Source organism: Hyla sarda, chromosome 5, assembly GCF_029499605.1.
Source record: "Hyla sarda isolate aHylSar1 chromosome 5, aHylSar1.hap1, whole genome shotgun sequence".
Taxonomy (NCBI): Eukaryota; Metazoa; Chordata; class Amphibia; order Anura; family Hylidae; genus Hyla; species Hyla sarda.
The window spans coordinates 131,894,178-131,900,962 of NC_079193.1; the positions used below are offsets into that span (position 1 = coordinate 131,894,178).

General features: G+C 40.2%; 1 long non-coding RNA gene across 1 annotated transcript; it reads left to right on the plus strand.

Annotated features, from left to right (window-relative positions):
* Positions 1-730: 730 nt before the first annotated feature.
* Positions 731-5,990, plus strand: LOC130272592 (uncharacterized). Its single transcript, XR_008843632.1, has 3 exons — positions 731-795; positions 5,167-5,241; positions 5,928-5,990. It is a non-coding gene; the product is annotated as an uncharacterized LOC130272592 (long non-coding RNA).
* Positions 5,991-6,785: the final 795 nt, after the last annotated feature.

Here is a 6,785-nt window from a genome sequence, read left to right on the forward strand (position 1 = left end):
TCACGTCCCGCTCATCCCAATCTCCCATCAGTCCTCCACCGCTCCAGGTAAGTAACCTTTGTATTGGTCCTTTAGCTAGTTTGTATAATTTATTTTAATACTATCAATTTAATGGGTATGTGCCTTTATTTTGATCTCTTTTGTCCCTACACATCTTCTAACGCGGATATTTGATTCTTACCCACTGTTTATTTTAAAATCTATTGCTTATTGTTTGAATAAATTCCTGGCTGGCTTTATAAGAAGGCCGAGAAAGTAAACCCTTCATTTAGGCCTGTTGGGCTGAGAGTTTTCAGCCTATATATCCAAATGGCTTCTTCCTTCAGAAGTTTTTTATCCAAATTCCCTCCTCTTGGTCCAAGGCTGGGTTTGATGAATCCCCAAAATCTTAGGTCCTTCACCTCTCCTCTATGCACGTCTCGTATGTGCCGTGCCAAGGGGGTGTCAGCCCCTGTTCTAATTGTACTTAGATGTTTTGATATCCTTCTTCTTAATTCTTGTGTAGTTTTTCCTACGTATAGTTTGGGGCACCCACACTCGGCAATGTACACCACTCCTTGTGTCTGACAGTTAATGAAGTCTCTGACCTCATATTTCCTCCCATCAAAGGGATTAACAAATTCTTTTTTCTTTGGGAGAAACCTACAAAAATTACATCTACCACATGGATGTGAGCCTCTTAGCTTAGATTTTAGCCACGTGCCCTCATGATTTGTTTCTTTTGATTTGTAGTCACTCCGCACCAGCCTTTCTCTGATATTCCTACCTCTGCGATATGTCACACTCGGCTGCTCCGTAAGTACTTCTGTCAGATCTTTGTCTGCCAGTAAAATTGGCCAGTATTTTCTTAATATTTGCATCACCTGTTGATTATTTTGGTCGAAGGTACCTATGCATCGAACTGTCTTTTTCTGTTGTTGTTCAGTTATTGTTTTATTTCTCAGTAAATCACATCTCGGGGTGTCTCTTGCCCTCGCGAAAGCCCTATGAAGAACCTTTTTAGGGTATCCTTTTGACAAGAAACGATGCATTAGTACCTTACTTTCCTCAAGAAAAGCCTCTTCAGTGGAGCAGTTTCTTCTGGCCCTCAAATACTGCCCCACTGGTATGCCACTCTTAAGGGGCCTGGGGTGGTGACTTCTCCAATTCAAGAAGCTATTCGTTGAGGTAGTTTTTCTGTAGACTTTCGTCTGGATGCTGCCTTCAGGCTCGGAGAAGATTTCCAGATCTAGAAAGCAAAGTGTTTTTTCATTTATTTCTGATGTGAATTGCATTCCTATTTGATTGTGATTTAGTTTGTGAACAAATTCATGAAACAGGGTGATGGTGCCATCCCAAAATATAAGAACATCATCTATAAAACGACCCCAAAATAAAATGTGTTTTGTATACATACCTAGTGTCTCAGTGAATACCACTGTGTCCTCCCACCACCCTAAAAATAAATTTGCAAAATTTGGTGCACATGCTGTGCCCATTGCTGTGCCCTTAGTTTGTAAATAAAAGTGACCATCGAAAGTGAAGTAATTATGTGTTAATAGAAAAAATAAAAGTGAAGTGACAAACTTATTATGTGTAATAAATTGTGTACCTTTCGTGTATAGAAAGTGCTCTGCCGCTTCTACCCCCAGTTTGTGGTTAATGTTCGTGTACAGTGCCTCAACATCGAGGCTCGCTATGTAAATATCTGGGGTAAACGAAATCTCCTCAAGCCTGGAGACAGCATCTCTTGTATCTTTTATATATGATGGTAAAGAGGTGACAAACGGTGCCAAAATCTGATCAACATAGAGGCTTATTCCTTCTGTAAGGTTGTCATTGCCCGATACAACCGGGCGACCCGGATTTGGGGTCTTTTGTTTGTGGATTTTTGGCAATGCATAAAACGTTGACAGTGTTGGTTTTTCATTCAGCATTGCCTTATACTCATCATCTGTGATCAAACCATCACTTTTCCCTCTAGACAGGATTTCCTTCAGTTCAGCTACATATGCACTTGTGGGATTGTAATCCAATTTTTTGTATGCACTTTGGTCTTTCAGCAGGCGTAGTACCATATCTTTATAATCATTTTTGGTCATTATGACGATGTTGCCCCCCTTATCGGAGGGCTTTATGATTATATCGTCATTTTCCTCTAGTTGTCTTAGAGCCTGATTTTCTCTTCGAGTTAGGTTGGTATTGTACTTCCTAGAGGACAGTTGTTCTAAATCTGTAGTGACCATTCTCACGAAGGTATCTATGTTGCTGAATTGACCAAAGTGAGGTGTAGTTTTACATTTGGGTTTTAGACTTGTAAAGGGAGGGAGTGGCAATCTTCGCTCTCCCGTCTCACTTTCTTCTAACAGGTCAGCCAAATCTGTCACTACCTGTATATCTTGTCTTGTAGTATTAGTATTTATTTCATTGTTTTTATGTACCTTATGCAAAGCAAGTTTCCTTGCAAATAAATTTATATCCTTTACCCATGTAAAGGAATCGTATTTAGGAGTGGGGGTGAAAGAAAGTCCCTTCCGTAGGACAGATATTTGATTGTCTGTAAGTTGTAATGATGTTAAATTACACACTTGCATTTCTTCATTTTCCCCTAAGTTGGTTTGGGATGAAGGGGATTTTGTAGATATCCCCACTTTTCCCTGTCCCTGAGTTGGACACCTCCCCCTAAAAAAAGGGGGGCAACTTGTGGGGGCAGGTATTGATTCACATTCCCTGCTGAGTTGACAGGTGGCATTGTTGTAGTCACTACTTGTGTAGAGGGATATGAGGACTGTGAACCAGAGGATTGTATGGGAGGACATGAGGACTGTAGACCAGAGGGTTGTGATGAAGCGGCATGAATATGTGGAGGCATACCACTTACTCCTGGGGGGCACAAATTTAATTCCTGCTGCCATTGTTGTTGGGGATTAGAATTAGGATTAAGTTGACTCTGATAACCGTATCCTCCCCTTTGTTGATTACCCTGGTTCTCCCCCTGTCCTTGGCTTCTGTAATTTCCTCGATAAGTTGTTCTTTTGCTGTTATAAGTCTTACGTTTGTTCTTATTCCTATATCTACCCTGGTTTGGATTTTTTCCCCCAGATGGGTAATCCGATTCTGACACCTCTGTTTCAGAAATGTCAGTGTACTGGTTATTCGAATTATAGTTTTCAGGTCCCCTCTTCACGTATATCAACCCTGTGTCAAAGTCTTTTTTGTCTCTGATATATTTACGATGTTTCCGCTCCTTTAAGTCTGACTGAAAACTTTCTATGTGCTTTTGTAGTTGTTGTTCCAGGTTATTAAATTCTGTCTGTGGTTTGAAAATTTGTATCTCTTCTATCTGTCCCTCAAGTTGTTTACTGATTTCATTAAAAGCCTTTTTTCATATGCTAGGAGATACTCCAACATACGGAGTGAGTTTTCAGTTAACAGTTGTTGCCATCCACGAATAAATTCCGGGTCCTCTCTATGTGAATTGGGAGTTATGTTTATCCTAAGACCCCTATATACAATTTTTTGTGAGGAATAGGTCTCTAAACTTGCAATCTCCCACCAGGAGCGCAAGTAACTTTTGTAGGTTTTTTGTAGGTTCTTGAATGCTGATTTAATATCCACCTGATTTAAGGGTAGTTCATTAGCTGAAAAGACATGCTGTGCTTGATTCAAGAATAAATCGGGATTTGGTTTGCCAGATAAAAAGCCTGCCATTACATTTGATAGCTGTTTATGCCTGGTCTTTATTTTGAGGTAATTGACCTCTTATTAATCGAATCAATGCTCTGGTCAAGACCAGTATATGGAGGGTTAATCCAATCACTTTTCCAATAGATCACCCCTTGGGGCAATCCAATAGTACCCTAATTTCCCATATACCCTCTAAAATATTTAAACTTTATTGTTGATTAAATCAAAAAATATCAAAAATATCCACACTTTTAAAAGGTATCAGAGCAGTACTCCCTGGTTTGTATCCAAACACTGTAAGTATCTCCACTGAGACTATTATCGCTATCTTTTGCTGAGTGTGCCTGCAGCTCACACTCCAGCTTCCTCCGGAGACTGCTCTGATTTACTTAAAAACACCCTACTCAGCCCCCCCCCCCCGACATGTTTCGCTACTATGTAGCTTTGTCAAGAGGTATGGGGCTTCTGAGTGTGGGCAGCGTGTGTCGGGCTCTTTATTACCTCTGTTTGTGACATCACATCCCATATTGATGGATCCCCATCCAACTAGATCCTTTCTTTTTAATCCTTGTCCTCTGGTTGGTACAAATTCCTTATTGACATAAGCTTCCTCCAATGAGAACTCGGTTCACTCCTCCGAATCCCATTGGTTTTCAATGGATAGGTATCTCAACCAATCCGTATCTTTGTTTATAATTGTCGTCATCTGCGCGTTCTCCTCTGCGCTCGGACTTAGTTTCAATTGCGCCTCATCTCATCTGCGCACTCTCGCGTGCGCGAACTGTTTGTCATCAAAAGCGGAATTCTCAGGTGTATGTGAAAACATCTCCTATTTCTCACTCTGCGCACTATAGTATGCGCGAACTGTTAGAGTTCAGATCATGATAATTGGGGCAATTTTATAGGAGTTCCCTCTCTTCTCCCTACAGATTACTATTTTTATTATTTTTGTTATTGTTATTTTTTGAGGGGATTTTATTTCTACAAAGGGCAAAGAAGTTCTCACCGGATCAGATGGATATTAGGTTCTAAATTAGAGTTGCCGATGGTCCTCAGCGTCATTAGGTAGGATAATGGATAGTTAGGATCTTGGTGGAGATTACTTTTGTTTCTATTTCTAATTTATCTATTTCAATATTGTTTTGTCAATTTGTATATGTATTCCTTTATCTTTCTCTCCTTTTTGGATCTGGGGGGTTCCTTAGTTGATTTTGATGATTAACACCATTTTGAAATAAATAATGTACTGATAAATACTAGCTTAAATGTTTATAAGTTGGACCTATTTACCATTGCTCTGTTTTTTATTATTATTTATTTTGAGTTTTTTACCGGGAGGCCAGGTGGGGTGGGCGAGGGGAGGGGGGGGGGGAAGGGTTTTTGGGAGGGGAAAGAGTTCTTTTAAATAGAATTCCTTTTTACCTTTTTATTTCACAGTTATTTGTTTTGCTGCCTGTTTTGTTGCATGTAGCTTATTGTTCTTTCATTTCTTTATAACAGAATCACCTTCTACCTCACCTCTCCATACTCACGTCCCGCTCATCCCAATCTCCCATCAGTCCTCCACCGCTCCAGGTAAGTAACCTTTGTATTGGTCCTTTAGCTAGTTTGTATAATTTATTTTAATACTATCAATTTAATGGGTATGTTCCTTTATTTTGATCTCTTTTGTCCCTACACATCTTCTAACGCGGATATTTGATTCTTACCCACTGTTTATTTTAAAATATATTGCTTATTGTTTGAATAAATTCCTGGCTGGCTTTATAAGAAGGCCGAGAAAGTAAACCCCCCTATTTAGGCCTGTTGGGCTGAGAGTTTTCAGCCTATATATCCAAATGGCTTCTTCCTTCAGAAGTTTTTTATCCAAATTCCCTCCTCTTGGTCCAAGGCTGGGTTTGATGAATCCCCAAAATCTTAGGTCCTTCACCTCTCCTCTATGCACGTCTCGTATGTGCCGTGCCAAGGGGGTGTCAGCCCCTGTTCTAATTGTACTTAGATGTTTTGATATCCTTCTTCTTAATTCTTGTGTAGTTTTTCCTACGTATAGTTTGGGGCACCCACACTCGGCAATGTACACCACTCCTTGTGTCTGACAGTTAATGAAGTCTCTGACCTCATATTTCCTCCCATCAAAGGGATTAACAAATTCTTTTTTCTTTGGGAGAAACCTACAAAAATTACATCTACCACATGGATGTGAGCCTGTTAGCTTAGATTTTAGCCACGTGCCCTCATGATTTGTTTCTTTTGATTTGTAGTGACTCCGCACCAGCCTTTCTCTGATATTCCTACCTCTGCGATATGTCACACTCGGCTGCTCCGTAAGTACTTCTGTCAGATCTTTGTCTGCCAGTAAAATTGGCCAGTATTTTCTTAATATTTGCATCACCTGTTAATTATTTTGGTCGAAGGTACCTATGCATCGAACTGTCTTTTTCTGTTGTTGTTCAGTTATTGTTTTATTTCTCAGTAAATCACATCTCGGGGTGTCTCTTGCCCTCGCGAAAGCCCTATGAAGAACCTTTTTAGGGTATCCTTTTGACAAGAAACGATGCATTAGTACCTTACTTTCCTCAAGAAAAGCCTCTTCAGTGAAGCAGTTTCGTCTGGCCCTCAAATACTGCCCCACTGGTATGCCACTCTTAAGGGTATGTATACAAAACACATTTTATTTTGGGGTCGTTTTATAGATGATGTTCTTATATTTTGGGATGGCACCATCACCCTGTTTCATGAATTTGTTCACAAACTAAATCACAATCAAATAGGAATGCAATTCACATCAGAAATAAATGAAAAAACACTTTGCTTTCTAGATCTGGAAATCTTCCTCGAGGCTGAAGGCAGCATCCAGACGAAAGTCTACAGAAAAACTACCTCAACGAATAGCTTCTTGAATTGGAGAAGTCACCACCCCAGGCCCCTTAAGAGTGGCATACCAGTGGGGCAGTATTTGAGGGCCAGACGAAACTGCTCCACTGAAGAGGCTTTTCTTGAGGAAAGTAAGGTACTAATGCATCGTTTCTTGTCAAAAGGATACCCTAAAAAGGTTCTTCATAGGGCTTTCGCGAGGGCAAGAGACACCCCGAGATGTGATTTACTGAGAAATAAAACAA